This window comes from Lontra canadensis, unplaced genomic scaffold, assembly GCF_010015895.1.
Source record: "Lontra canadensis isolate GAN:19392208 unplaced genomic scaffold, GSC_riverotter_1.0 scaffold1, whole genome shotgun sequence".
Classification (NCBI taxonomy): domain Eukaryota; kingdom Metazoa; phylum Chordata; class Mammalia; order Carnivora; family Mustelidae; genus Lontra; species Lontra canadensis.
Genome location: NW_022630995.1, coordinates 36,020,486 through 36,034,887, shown reverse-complemented (window position 1 = coordinate 36,034,887; position 14,402 = coordinate 36,020,486). Strand labels below are relative to the sequence as shown.

At 46.6% G+C, this 14,402-nt stretch overlaps 1 long non-coding RNA gene across 1 annotated transcript; it reads left to right on the top strand.

The window, feature by feature from the left end:
• Positions 1 to 5,213: 5,213 nt before the first annotated feature.
• On the top strand, positions 5,214 to 5,922 carry LOC116872929. The gene is made up of 3 exons (XR_004383713.1): positions 5,214 to 5,316; positions 5,420 to 5,463; positions 5,898 to 5,922. It is a non-coding gene; the product is annotated as an uncharacterized LOC116872929 (long non-coding RNA).
• Positions 5,923 to 14,402: the final 8,480 nt, after the last annotated feature.

Below are 14,402 nucleotides of genomic sequence, written 5' to 3'. Positions count from 1 at the left end.
GGGAGTGGCAGGCAATGGGAGAAGCAGACTCCCCACTGAGCAAGGATCCCAATGCGGGGCTCGATCGCAGGACCCTGGGATCATTACCTGAGCCAAAGGCAGATGCTTAATGACTGAGCCACCCAGGTGCCCCTCTCTCATAGCTCCTACTACCCCACACACCAGAGATTGTTCCCCCAGTGCTCACCCATCCCTTCTTCCTTAATAATACAATACCACATTTGTTTAATCAGGCACATGAAGTCCTGTGAGAAGAACACAGAGCCCAGCCTCCTTTGTGGCCACACGTGCCTGTGTGGTCACTGTTTTGTAAGCAGAAGCGTTGCATGCAATTCTTAGGAAGTGTCCTAAACAGGAAGAAACAGGCCCCGTTTTTGTCTCTTCTTTTCTGCGCCAACTGGAATGTGGACATGATGGCTGGATGTGAACAGCCATCTTGGACCATGAGGTGGAAGTCACTGGAAATGGTAAAGCAGTCCCTGATGATTGTGAAGGAGAATGCTGAGGGTTTTTTGTCACTTGCAAGTGAACCTGTCCTGCCAGAAACACCCTGTGAGAAGGTAGTAGAATGAGGTGCTGGAGAATAGGGGCTCTGGGGTCCGACACACCTGGGTTAAAATCCTGCCTCTGCCACACTTACTAGCTTCATGATCTTAGGCAAATTATTTAGCTGCATTAGGTCTCATTCTTCATTTGCAAAATCAGTGTAAGAAAAAAATAAACTTTCTTACTTGGGGAAATATTGTATCATAGAATTATATGTATTATATATATTATTGAAAAAATTATATTATAGAATACACTTAAAATTTTCAGCATCGTAGAAATAAATTTTCACTGTTGTGCCTGGCACATGGTAAGTGCATGACAAAGGATAGATATTATTATTATTATTTTAATATTATAAGGGAGGAAGCAAACCTTGACAAAGTTAGGAAACTTCTCCAAGGCCATGAACACAGATAAACAACTGAGAGTATTAGACCGGGAACCTCCCAAGGCTTGTGATTTTTCCATGACATTGAGCACCATGGAGGCCCAGATGTCCCCATGAAAAACAAGGGGAAAAAGTTAACTCTTTTTCATACTTGCTAGTGAAAACACACACACATACACACACACTACACACTTTAGGTAGCTCAGCTCATTCTTGGAATGTAAAATTATTAGTTTTACAAAAGGGTCTACCAAACGGAATGTTTGTTTGCATGAATGTGTGCCGATATCAGTAGGTACAAAGTTTCCAGTAAGCTGTGCTGTCCTCTGTGGACCCCTTAGGGTCGCCGGCTGGTGATCCGGCCCCCAGTGACAGGATCACATCCTGCATTTCCTTGAGTCTGTGCAGAGCTGAGCTCACTTTTTCATTTGCAAATGAGTTGAACTTAGAGATCTCAGTCCTTTGTATTTCAAGTTCAGGCCAGCGGATCCTTTCAGTCAGACCGGTGCTGAGGTTTGGATGGGACCCTTTACAGCCACTGAGGGCTCATAACAGCAAGGGTGAACTCAGTGCCCCGTAATTCAAGGCGGATGATTTGAGGAGGCAGGGCCTGTGTTCTGTCCATTGATGCCTCGCTCCTCAGGTCTTAATCGCTATGCAGTGACTGGTGTTTGGGTGAATGGGAGCTCTCAGGATCACCGTGCAATAAACCATCTTGGATAAATCAAGTCACTGAGCTGTCGGTCACAGGACTTCCCCCATGGGGCCCAGGCATGGGGAATCACTCGTCTAGCTCTGCTTCCAGAGTCTGATCCCACCCCTCCAATAGCACTCCTCCTTTCTTGTAGGGAGCTTCTCACCATAGGCTGTTTTTTTGGAGGGCAGGGGGTAGAGGAAAGTGACTGCTCTTAGAAACCAAAGGGGCTAGATCCTCTCCCTGGGAGCTCTGAATTTGCACAACCATTGCAAGAATGCAAGATGGTTGGAGGCCATTGGCTGCAGGACAAGGGTAGAGCACAGACCACATGTCTCTGCTCTGAGTCTCCTTCCGCCTCGGCCTAGCCTTTACCAGCTGCCTTAGTCACTGCCCACATTCCCACCCTTGACTTCCAACCTCCCACGGAGTCTGATGTGCCATGAAGTCCTTGAATAATCCCCAGACCTTTTGTTTCTTAAAATAACTTTCAAGAAACATTGCAAGAGGGATTTTGCTGCTAAACTTTGTCTTCCCTGGTAGAACAAACCATTACGTGGTAAATTTCCAAATAGCAGCTTGGGAGCAGCAGAGAGAAGTTGTATGGTCAAGGCCAATATCTTTCCAATTTGGAATATGGAGACCGAAGTCATGGGAGAGGGTGATGGTCACTATTTCTGAAATGATTATTAGGATCAACTCTTTGGCACTGAAAATGTTGGAAAGGAGTGAGTCGAAAAACTAGAACCCTGGCTCAGAACAGTGCCAAACACCTAATCTTATAATCGTTGATGCATTTTTCTCATCAACGAAGAATGTACCTTGGCAGGTTTCTCTCCCTACCCGACCCCCAACCCTCACAGAACGGTCATTGCCATGAAACCTCTCTGCATGTTGTGATGATTCTGGGTCATTTACTCAAGTTTGAAATTGTGGATGTGGCCATGGCTGTTTCCAGACAGAAAACAGTGGAATCCTGGAAAGAGCTGAAGAAATGATCAACTGTGATTTCATACTTTGATCCAACTGAATGAAGAAAGCAGGTCCTTTGGGTTTTACACATCCATGAAAGCAATCAGGCTCTCCTCTTCCCCCCCTGAGTGTTCTTTGCTGAAAAGAATGCACTTGCATTTTTTAAATTTTATCAGAAAATATGTTTCTTTGGTCTTTATAGCTTAAAAAGAATGTTTTTGAGAATCAAGTTTTGCAGGCCGATTTTAATAGCATCATTTCTGTTTGAGTCTTTGCCTCCCTTCTTCCTCATCTTTTTCTGAATCCACTGGAAAAAGCAAAAAAACAAAGCAGGGAGGCCGAGAGACACCAAAATAGCATCTTTCCTATTGATAAGGGCGACATTAGAGAAAGCCGAACATATCTGTGGGCACGTGGACTTCCTAAACCTGAGCCCACATATTGGCCGGACCTGCCCATCTGGCCCTGGAGAGAGTCCGACCACTGCTAGCCTCCACATAGGGTAGGTGTGGAGAGCTTTCCTGCTATGCTGGCTGTGGGTTTGAGAGCCACCTAGATCATCTTTTCTCTGGTATTTCCTAAAAAGAGGAAGACACAGGAAGGGGCTGGGCTGTGCATGTTCCATTTCTTCTCACAGATTCCCCAGTTAGGTAAGTCCCTCCGCTGTCCCGGGGAAGGGTGAGTGAGGCTTCAGGGAGATGCTCTTTAGCGCTAACGGGGCTCACAGGGCAGGCAAGGGTGCTCCTGAGTGGGAAGAAGTACCTTCCCTGTGAGAGTCTTCAGTGACAAAATCTATTGCAGTCAGCATTTTTTACTTACCAGTTTTGGTTTCTATCCCTCCCCCCTCCTCACTGCCCCTTGAACATTCTAATTTGAGCAAGAGAGAAAAAAATATGCATAGGAGAAAGAACACCGGAGACCTGGGTCCTGGTTGGGCTGGTGGGTAAGTCATGTGGGCTCTCTGGGTCTTGTTTTCCTCCAGTCTGAGGGTGTAAGAGAGGTTGTTCCTTGCTAAAGTCAGTCCTATGGTCTGGCTTTAGCAATCCCATACATTTCCTTTTGGGAACCTTGCCTTCCCCTGTATTTTCACCTTCTCTTTTCCCCCGCTGAGTTCCTTCCATAGGCTTTTAGACATTTACAGATCTTGGCCACTTAAAGACAATATCCTCAATTGACTCGTGCCCTCTCTAGCAACTTCCTTATCTCTGTATCATCTTTTTTTAATTTTAAAGATTTTATTTATTTATTTGACAGACAGGGATCACAAATAGGCAGAGAAGCAGGCAGAGTGGGGGGGTGGTGGGGGAAACAGGCTCCCTGCCGAGCAGAACTCGATCCCAGGACCCTGGGATCATGACCTGAGCGGAAGGCAGAGGCTTTAACCCACTGAGCCACCCAGGTGCTCCATCTGTATCATCTTTTTAAAAAATAAAGCAACTTTTTCAAAATGTTGTCAAATGTGCTGCTTCCTTCTTCTGTCCCTCAGAACAGCCTGGGCTCTGGCTCCTAGCTTTTTGATACCCCCAAATGCTTCTCGCTAGGTAGGTCATTCAGTCTTTTGCAACTCAGTCCAGTAGACACTTTGGTTCTCATTGTACTTGATTTCTCAGCATTATTTGACACTGCTGACCAGTTCCCTGCTCTTCAGAAATCTCATTTCCCTTTGTTTTCCTGACACAACACTTTCTTGGTGATCTTTTTCTGAAGGCTCATGTTGTTCTAGTCAGCTAGATCTTAGAGTTCTGCAGTACCCAGGCCCTCTCTAGATTTCTCTTTATTCTCTTTCACTAAAAGAATAATTAGACAGTTTATTTATTCAACACAGTTTTATAGGCACCACTGTGTGGTAAGCACTCTCTGAGGCATGGAGCATTCAATAGTGGAAAAAAAGTCCCTGTTCTGATAGAGCTCCCATGTTCTAGAGGGAGAAGAGAGTCAATAAATAATTAAGAAAATGAGTATATGATACATTAAGTGATGATGCAAAATAAGTTGAGGCGAGGGAATGCATATTTGTGTGTGGGACAGTGAAACCATAGTTATAGAGAAGGGTCAGGGAGGGCATGAGTGACTAGAAGGGCTTGAGAAGGATTGGTGTTAATTTTCTTTTAAATATCCAACAGAATTCACCTGTGAAGACATCTGGTCCTGGACTTATTTTCATAGGGAGGTTTGATTACTGATTCATTCTCTTTACTTGTTATAGGTCTGTTATGGTTTCTATTTCTTCTTGAGTCAGTTTAGGCGATCTGTGTGTGTTTCTAAGAATTCGCTATTTCATGTAAATTATCAGATTTTTGGTGTACTGTTGTTCATTGTATTCTCTCCTAATGCTTTTTATCTCTTTACAGTCAGTTGTTAGGTCCCCAGTTGCATTTCATTTTTTTGTCAGCCTACCTACAGGTTTGTTAAGTTTTGATGTGCGTGACTGAGGCACAGAGCTGTCTAGTGGGCTAGCATTCTAGGTGAGATGATGAGTAACACCAGCTAACATTTACTGAGAACTGACTGTGCATCCAAGCGCTTTCCCCGGGCAGTAAGTGTAGTAATTCGTCTTCTTTTTATTCTCACTTTCCAGATGAGGAAACTAGGGCACACTGACCAGTGAATGCCTTGTGGAGATCTCATGGCACAAGGGGCAGAGGTGTGATTCAAACCAACAGTCTGATTCTAGGGCCCCATCTTTACCTCCACACTCTTACTTTCCCAGATGGTGAGTCCAGTGAAAAGAATTATTATCAGACTGTCAAAACAAAGACAATGAAACAAAACCTCATCTCATATAAATCTCAATATGTAATTTTTCTTTTTTTTAGAATTATCTGAGAAATATGTCATCTCCAGCTTGGATTAAGAAATAGTACAATAATTTTACCACCTAATTTTACTCCCTAATTGGTCCCAGGATATTAAGAACTAGAGTTGGGCCATCCCTGCTACATTTTGGTTTTCTTAAAAATCCCTAGCTATTTTCCAATATATGTCATTTTATAGAAGATATTTTTTCCCAAGTTTTTTTTTTTCCTTCCTGAGGAAACAAAAGCATGTTTTAACAGCACACAATCCATATGCTGCTGATTTACTTGTACTCAAATCTCCAAAGTGTTGCTTTATAAGAGCTATTTTATTCCCTTCAAACTGGCTTGAATAAACATTTCTTAACATTTTCTTCCTCTTGAACACTAAGTGGTATTTTGCTAGGGAAAGAATATTCTGAGAACACCATAACTTGATTGGTTTAAGAAGCCAGGGCTTCTTAAAAAGCCCTGGAAAAACATGCTTGCCCATCCACAGCTAAATCATAGGATGATTCAGAACCTCTGGGCAGCTAATGGCAGTTATGGGTTAAGGATACTGATTGCTCCAAAGACACGGAAGAGTTTTTAATCATTGGCCATTCCTATGCACCCCATGGTGGAATTGTAAGTATTTTTTCTTCTCTGTACAGAAAAAAAAAAAGAAAGAAAGAAAGAAAAAAAAGGTGAGTGGGAGAAGAAATTTCTCTTGTCAGCCTGAGCTTTAAAAAGAAGGAGGAAGTATGGGATGAGTGGATGTTTTTAAGCTCAGGCATATGTTAGAGGGGGAGGAAATGAGACTGAGTGAGAAACAAAGTGCTGACGCTGAGGATCCTCCGCGGCCTCAGGATGACCCAGGAATCTCACCAGTTCCTGTAAAAAAACGCCACATGCTAAGAGCATGCTTTGTCAAAGAAGGGTCAGCACTGAGTGGAATCAGAAGAATTAGGAGTGGTGCGAACCAGGGCTCCTTGTAAGGTGAGAACTCAGTTTCCCTTCATCCATCCATTGTCCATCCATCCACCTGTCCGTCCATCTGTCCATCCATCTGTCCATCTATCCATCTATCTATCCACCTGGCTGTCCATCCATCCATCCATCCATCCATCCATCCATCCATCCATCCATCCATCTACCATATCCATCTACCCCTCCATCTGTCTGTCCATCCATCCATCCATCCATCCACCCATCTGTCCTTCCTTCCATCCACCCATCCACCCCTCTATCCATCCCAGAAGCACTGGGGAAGGCAGGCAGGAAAGATAGAAGGGAACAGAAATTAAGTTCAGCTGATCATTTGCTATGCCAATAAGGACAGGCTTAATCTCAGGACAATGCTGATGGATTGGTGGTGTCTGCCTGGAATGCTGTATTGAGAAGGATTCTGAGGTCTGGTCTATCTTCTCTAGCAAAGAGTATTGGGATCAATTCAGGGATATCCGCCATGAGCACTACTGGGGCAAGTGTCGGCAGTCACACATATCCTCAGAACCACCATGCTGTGCCACACTCCCAGCTCGGGGCTAATGAGGGGAGCAGACAAAGGACATTTTGGCCTGAAAGCCACTCAGTGTGGGATGGGAGTGGACAGATGGCCATGGTTAGGAGGAAAGGGCAGGATTTGGGGAATGAGGGCTTGATCTGGGCAGTTTGTGCCACTCTGCCAGGAAAAGCATGAACGACTTCAGCGTGCTAGTCAACCTTTCTCTGTTCTGAGCCCTGACATGTCTTACACAGTGTCGTGATCCCTTAGGACCTGGTTACTGAAAGCTTCCCTGGGTCATCCGCTGAAACCCTGGGAAGTCCAAAGAGGTGATGAGCTCAGCTTTGCAAAGGAGCCCGTCCTGGAATTCTACCCACACCAATAAGAAGCAGTTTGCACTCCCAGAATCCTTCTGAGCCTCAGTTTTCTCATCTGTAAAATGGAAAGAAACCCCACCCCTGTAGGATTGCAGTGAGGATAAACATGATGTACAGGTCTGGGCTATAGTGATACTTTCTAAATGACTCATGTTTTTATTTTTTTAAGATTTTATTTGTTTATCAGAGAGACAGAGAGAGAGAGAGAGAGAGCGTGCGCACAAGCAGGCAGAGGCGGAGAGAGAAGCTGGATGCGGGACTTGATCCCAGGACCCTGGAATCATGACCTGAGCTGAAGGCAGCGGCTTAACCGACTGAGCCACCCAGGCATCCCATGACTCATGTTTTTATAAAAACCCTCACAACTTTAATTTGGCTCCAGGCTTTCTATCAGTCAGTAATATTTATTATACACTTAGTAGGTACAAAAGGGAGCAGAAAGAAGGCTGAGGTCTAGGGTGATGCAGAAGACAGGCACAGCATAGAAAACTGTGGAATCAGGGACAAGTGGCTGATTTCCCAGACGTCAGGAAGAGGCGGAGAATTCGAACGAGGTGCCCATTGAGGACAAACAGTAAAGTGACTTCCCTTTTCCCAGCTGTGAATTTGGGATACTCTTCTCTTTTCCTGTGCAGGCTTTTGTGTTCCTCAGAGAAGAAACCTGTACTTCTGAGAAGCGGACAAGAGAAGGTCAGGTTGTTGCTCACGAAACATTGACTCAAAACCCTGAGTCTTTTCCGGATTTGTCTACACTTAAAAAAAAAAAAAAAAAAAAAAAGAATGAACGAGCCAAACCCTTTGCCCCATTCAGGAGAGCAGGAGCAGTGGTGGGAGAGGCCGCGGCGGGGTGGGGGGTGTCCTGTGGCTTTCTGGCCAAGGCAGTGGGGTGTGAGGAAACCCGGCCAGCCAGCCCTGCCCCCAGAGGGAACCAAAACACAATAAGAAACCCCATTCGGCAGACCACGGAAAAGTCCTCTTTGTTGTTCGAAATTTTTATCTTGTTTGTGGCAAATCTAATGATTTAGTAACGACCACAGCTGTGTTGGGGCCTACGAATTTCCTCTGAGGCGTTCCCCCCACTTCAGGGCAGGAACAAAACCAGCTGGGGAGGCCGCCCTCCCCACCAGCTCTCTTTCCAGTGTCTGAAATGTGTTTGGGACGAGCAGAACTCCGAGCGGCCTGCCCGAGATTTTATCAGACGTCTCATGAATCTTATTCTGGCAGGGAGGAAGCCAAGGAAAACTGACTGTTTGGGTTCATGAACAATGCATTTCTGGGCATGAAATTCAGCTCCCTTTATCCTGCTGTTGAAGTAAGTTTGAAAGAGTCCAGCAGTTTCTCATTTTGGTCCTCACTATGCTCATGACAGAGAATCCCAGAGAAGATTTGGGGTTCCCGGACCCCGCCAAGGGAGGGGGCAATTGGCATCTGCCAGTGACTGCTTTCTTGCCCCTGATGTCGCTTTGATTTGCGTCTCCCTGCTATGTGCTCTGAACCCAGGAGCAGCAGACAGAAGGCGAGGCAAGGTGACGTGCGTGTCGGCCACCGAAGGGTGGTGCGGGATGCTGTCTGCGTGACCTCAGCGCACAGCTGCCCGGAGGCCTGCAGCTGGCGCGGGTGTGGCTCCTGGGGGGGGTCCTCCCTCCACCCCCATGTGGCTCAGTCTCAGGGCATGCTAATGTCCCCCAGAGCCTCACTCTCCTCATCAAGGAAATGAAGGCATGGAGGGTGTGTGTGTTCACTGAACACCCCTCCCCCCTCTCCCAGCCACACAAACACAGGGACTCTGTGCTAGGTGCACGAGATAGGAAATGAATAAGACTGGGCTCCTGCCCTCCCGGGCTCATGGTCTTGCCGGCAGGAGAGAGAAATATGCAAATCAGTCTAGAAAAGTCATCTGCACGGATAGCGGGAGTGTGTGATGGGCCAAGCCCTGCTGGGAAATGTGGAGAAAGCTGATCTGGAAGGATGAGTCAAGGAGGCCTAGAGAGTGGACGGATATTCTAGAAGCTTCTAGAAGTGAGTCCCCATCTTGCTAAAGAACTTTGCCTAAGAACAATGGCAAAGGGGGGGAAGAGATATTAAGCCCAGAGGGAGAGACAAAGGACGCAGCAGGGACTCTCCAGTTCTCAGGATCTGGCTGAAATTCCAGTTTATTGAAAGAGAGGAATTTTTCCTTCTTCTGAATTTTGAAAAACGTATGGACCTTCATCAGGATGGCCCAACTGTTGATGGACCGCAGATCAGGCCACTGATTCTTGTTTCCCTGGCCAGGGATGGGAAGAGGCTCTTTCTAGACTTTATAAAGACTGTTGTGATTCTTACTCTCTATGGGATCAAGGGCTCCTTGGAGAATGGGAAGAAAGTGATACACCATCTCCCTAGAAAATGGACAACATTTGGCCGGAAATTTCAGGGACTTCCAGAACCATCCCCCATCCCAACCCATTCATCCATTCCAGGTGAAGAACTTCCTGCCTAGCCTCTGGTGTGGACTAGGGAGGGGCCTGGCATGACCCAGGGTAGACACAGAATTTGATGGTGATCTGGCCAGATGTGGGCATTCAGCTCCGACATTGTTGAGAAAGTGAAGTCCCAAGGCAGATCCTCAGCTGGGCATGGCCAGGGTCAGGTGAGGGCACGCGGTGCGGACAGGCGCTCTTGGCTCAGACTCCTGGCCCGGTGCGCTGGGACCCGGCAGAAACACAGGCAGGTTTGCTCCCTGCTCCAGGGTCGACATCTGTGATGTCAGGGAGGGGCACACGTGTTTGGTCCCGTTATTCAGCAGTTACACGGAAGTGTGTCCCCGGTTTGAGTACTTTCTTTTTGACTTGAGTGGGTGAGTTGGGTAGGGAGGAGTGGGGTGACACCAAGACTGTTGTCAGACAGGACAGAGCAAAGGCTGGCGTGCGAGGAAGCCTCAGGAGCTTTGTGTCACTCCTGTACAGACAGAGCTTTGAAAGGAAACAGAATCCTTCTTTGGAGGACTTTGGCAGAGCCCATTCGGGGGTGTGGCAAGGGGTGTTTGCAGTGTGTTAAAACACAAGGGTGGGGTGCTTCCAAGTTGGCAATTAAGGTAACTAATATTTTAACGTGATCTTAAAAAGTCGAAATCAATGCAAAAAAAAAAAATCCATGATGAAAAGTTTCAAAATTTTTAATAAAGATGAGATGCCGTCCTGGTCCTGAGTGGATGGCCTGCCTCTTACCTCACCCTAATCCCACCAGGTTTTGGAGCCCAGAAGGCAAGACTTTAAAGTCCCGAACTTGCATTTGAGTAAGACTTTGAACTTCATGCAGTCAGTGCCTGGACCGTGCTGAGTGAGTTCTTGTAGCTGTCTAGGAATGGTCCCAGGCAGTGGGGACACCCGTGGGCCCTTGATGTAGCTGGAACACCCCCCCCCCCAACCCAGGGAACATTGTTGGCAGTGACCCAAATGTCCCACCAGGTGGCACTCTTGCTTTGCTCCAACCAGGGGCCCCCTGCGAGGGGGGATTCTTTGCCCAAATGAAGAGATCTAAACTAGTTGCTAAATTGTTGCCAGTTGTTTTCTGAAAGGCCAGAAAGAATCCTAAGCAGGGATGAGGGCCAGCGGAGATGGCGACTTGAAGAGGATTGCAGGGAGCTTCTGGAGAGCCCGGAGCCAGGTCTAGCCTGATTAGGAACAATAGACGGTCCCACTCCTGGGCAGGTGAGAAAAATGAGAATTTTAAACCATCTTTTGTTCTCGGATGCAGTATAAACACACATGACAGGGGAGAGAAAAGGGGGATTAATGGTTTTCGGTGACGCGGAGGCTGACGGGAAGAGCTCTGGCACTTAACCTCCAGTGCTTGCGTCCACCACCAACGAGCTGTGATCTTGGACAAATAACTGAACTGCGCAAGCCTGAGATTCTTCATCTAGACATGGGGATCCTTGTAGCTGCCCCCCGGGAGGCAGTCATCAGAGGCTGAAGTAAACCGCCATGCAGAACGCTGCTTGCCTGGCGCTGGGCACCCAGGAAGTGTTCAACCAAAGGAAGGTGCTACCATGGGCTTTCCGGCAGGGGCTGAGAAGCTAGGGTTTGTGACCCCCTCCCCCCGGCTGTACTTAATTAAGAGATGACCTCAGAGTGACCCAGAGAAATAACTTGATAATGAACCATGGCTTCAGCAGAATCAACCAGAAGAATTTCCCACCCGGATCGAGTTTCACAGGTGTGATTTTTGAACCAGGAAATCATGCTGGGTTCCGGGGGCAAAACCGTCTCACCCTGGGTGACTGGGGTGGGAGGGGGGGAAACACCTGACCACCAGGTGACCGGCCCCACTTAAGCTGTGCATTGTTGTGGAAAGTATCTGTTTACAGGTGTGTCCATCGTCACCTTCCCATTAGCCTTGTCTGTCTCCTTACCGGTCTGAAATCCTGAACTCACAAAGATGCCCCCAGATTAACTGTTGTTCAGAGAGAATAATGGTGGTAGCGGTTTCTGTTTATTGAGGCTTACTTTACCGTTGCTTCCTTAAGTACTTGATGTGCACTGTTTCGCTTATGTGTTAATACCACCTGGAGAGTAATTGAGCCCATTTTACAGACGAGGGAAGGTAGGTTGAGGGAACTTAGTACTTTATCCTTCTGCAGGTTATTGGTATAAACTTAGGTCTATCTGACTTCTACATCAACCATCGATTGATCGATTGATGGACCTATCTACGCATCTATCATCGATCGGTCTACCATCTATTTGAAAATACCAACTGCTTAATCTACTAATTAAGACAAGTTCCTTAGAAACCTCTAGGCTCCAGGGAAATTTTTGTTGACCTCAGTTCACGCTCCAGTTTTGACAATACAGAGATCTGTTCATGGTGTCGTCTGCAGACACTTACACACGTAATAGATGTATGTGACCTTCTGCGAGCATTTTCTTATCCTTCATTCAAGATTATGATCCCCTCGGTGTCAGCCACATGTCCAAGAGCTCCCGGAGAGAGAATTTCGTGCCGTGTCCTCTCACTTGGGAGGACAATCAGACAACGCCATTCTCCATTCGGCACTGAGCTCCCTTTGTGGCCACGGACAAACCTCGTTGACCAGAAGGGTCTCACTTTTCAAAGGGAAGCTGTTGGCCAAGAGAGGAAGTGTCAGAACATCAAGCTCAAGTTGACCTGGCTGCAAGAAGGGGCAGAAGAAAAAATCTGCTTCCCAAAGGAAAAATACCTCCAGCCATTGTGGAGGGAGCTCTGTTTTCGGTTCCGAACTGGAGAAGACAGCTGTCTGGGAAAGGATGTGCAGTCAGACGGGGAGACGGTGGGCATAAATGAGAGTTCCCACTTATAGCACGTTTGGTTTTCTCTCTGAAAAGGCAGTTCTCTCCGAAAAGGCCTCTACATTCACATTGTAACTCATCCCAGATTAAGAAAGTTTTCTCTATTAGAGGAGGCCCTTAGAGGTTCTACTTTATTACACTAAATGGGTTTTAATTAGACAATTAGAGAAGGAGTTCTTCTCCAGGACTTCAAAACTGTCTCATCAGATATTTCAGTGAAAATATGGTTGGCTTTATTTATTTAGCAACCTGGGAAGAACAGTCACTTCTTGTTTATATTATTAGAAATTAATTCAGTCTTAAATATCAATGAGGTTTATGGATTAAGAGAGAGGAAAAAATAATGTGTTTCTTTTGCATGTAAATCTTTTTATTAAAATAAAAAATAAGCCCCAGTAGTATAATAACATATAAAATCGCTGCCATTTCTTAGGGAAGTCGATGCGTTGAAAGACGTTTTGCATTCTTGAACAGCCGCACGCCAAAATGTATGGAGGTTGGGAGGAAGGGGCCAAGGTTGCCCTTGGCTTCATCCTTGGTTCCTAGCATAGGGTCGGCGTGCAGGTCTGTGCTCAGCCCAGGCTTACTGATTGGAATTCAAGTCCAGCACACGGATTCCCCTTTATCTCATTCCCTGAGATGGAAAGGACCAGTCTTCTCTCAGCGAGGGCTCCTTCTGTAGAAGGCAGGGCACAGGAGCCAGGCCTCAGAGAGCCACCTCCGGGGAGAACACCTGCCCCAACCCCTCTCCTCTCTCGTGTGCCCTGGAGAGGACAGGAGCTCAGCTGAGCGGCAGGGCAGACAGTAGAGTGGAGGCCCTTTCCCTGAGCATGCTCAAGGGCGCCTCAGGAACTTGGTTAATATGTTACTCCCCTGATAGGCACAACAGAGCTCTATTTCTTATTCTTCTATCGGATGCTCACAAGGATAAGAAGACGCTCCCAGGGGCGCCTGGGTGGCCCAGTGGGTTAAGCCTTTGCCTTCGGCTCAGGTCATGATCCCAGAGTCCCGGGATCGAGCCCCGCATCGGGCTCTCTGCTCAGCAGGGAGCCTGCTTCCTCCTCTCTCTCTCTGCCTGCCTCACTGCCTACTTGTGATCTCTCCTTCTCTGTCAAATAAATAAATAAATAAATCTTAAAAAAAAAAAAAAAAAAAAGAAGATGCTCCCATCGCTCATTTCCTCTCCACTCTTAGAGAGTCAACTAACCTGTACCAGGGAAGGACCTGGAATTCAAATTTGGGACTTGAGAATGGACACTCCCTACACGAGACCAGACTTCTCTCGGCAGTAGGGATCCAAGTGGGAAGAAGGGATCATCTCAGAACAGTAACCAGGGTATTTGTGACTTTTTGAATAAGGCATTTCTAGGGCGCTAGAGGACAAGGGATTGATCCTCCAGGCAACCCACCAGACAGCTAGAAAATGAAGCTGATTTGAAGGTGAATAATTTCATGTTCAAATTTTCTTTTCCTCCACATCTACCCCCTGAAAAGTCCTAGGGCAGGAGGGGACCTGAAAAGAATGGAAGGATGGAAGATATGAATGTCCTTCTTTTGCATTTATTATTTTTTTAAAGAGCCTTATCCAAAGTTCACGAGATCTGCTTACGTCTTATATAGGAAGGTGATTGAGTCTCATGCTCTTCCATTAGAAAACCATCTCCATAGGTCAAAAGAGCCAAAGGGCTCTGAGGTTCTACTTACATTGTCACAAAGCAAAATTCATCACTGCATTCAACACCCATTCTCCTTTCAGTGACCCTAATTAAATTTCCATTTGTCGTCTTTTTATCTGGCTTGCGTGACCCTGAGAACTCATGAGTGCCTTG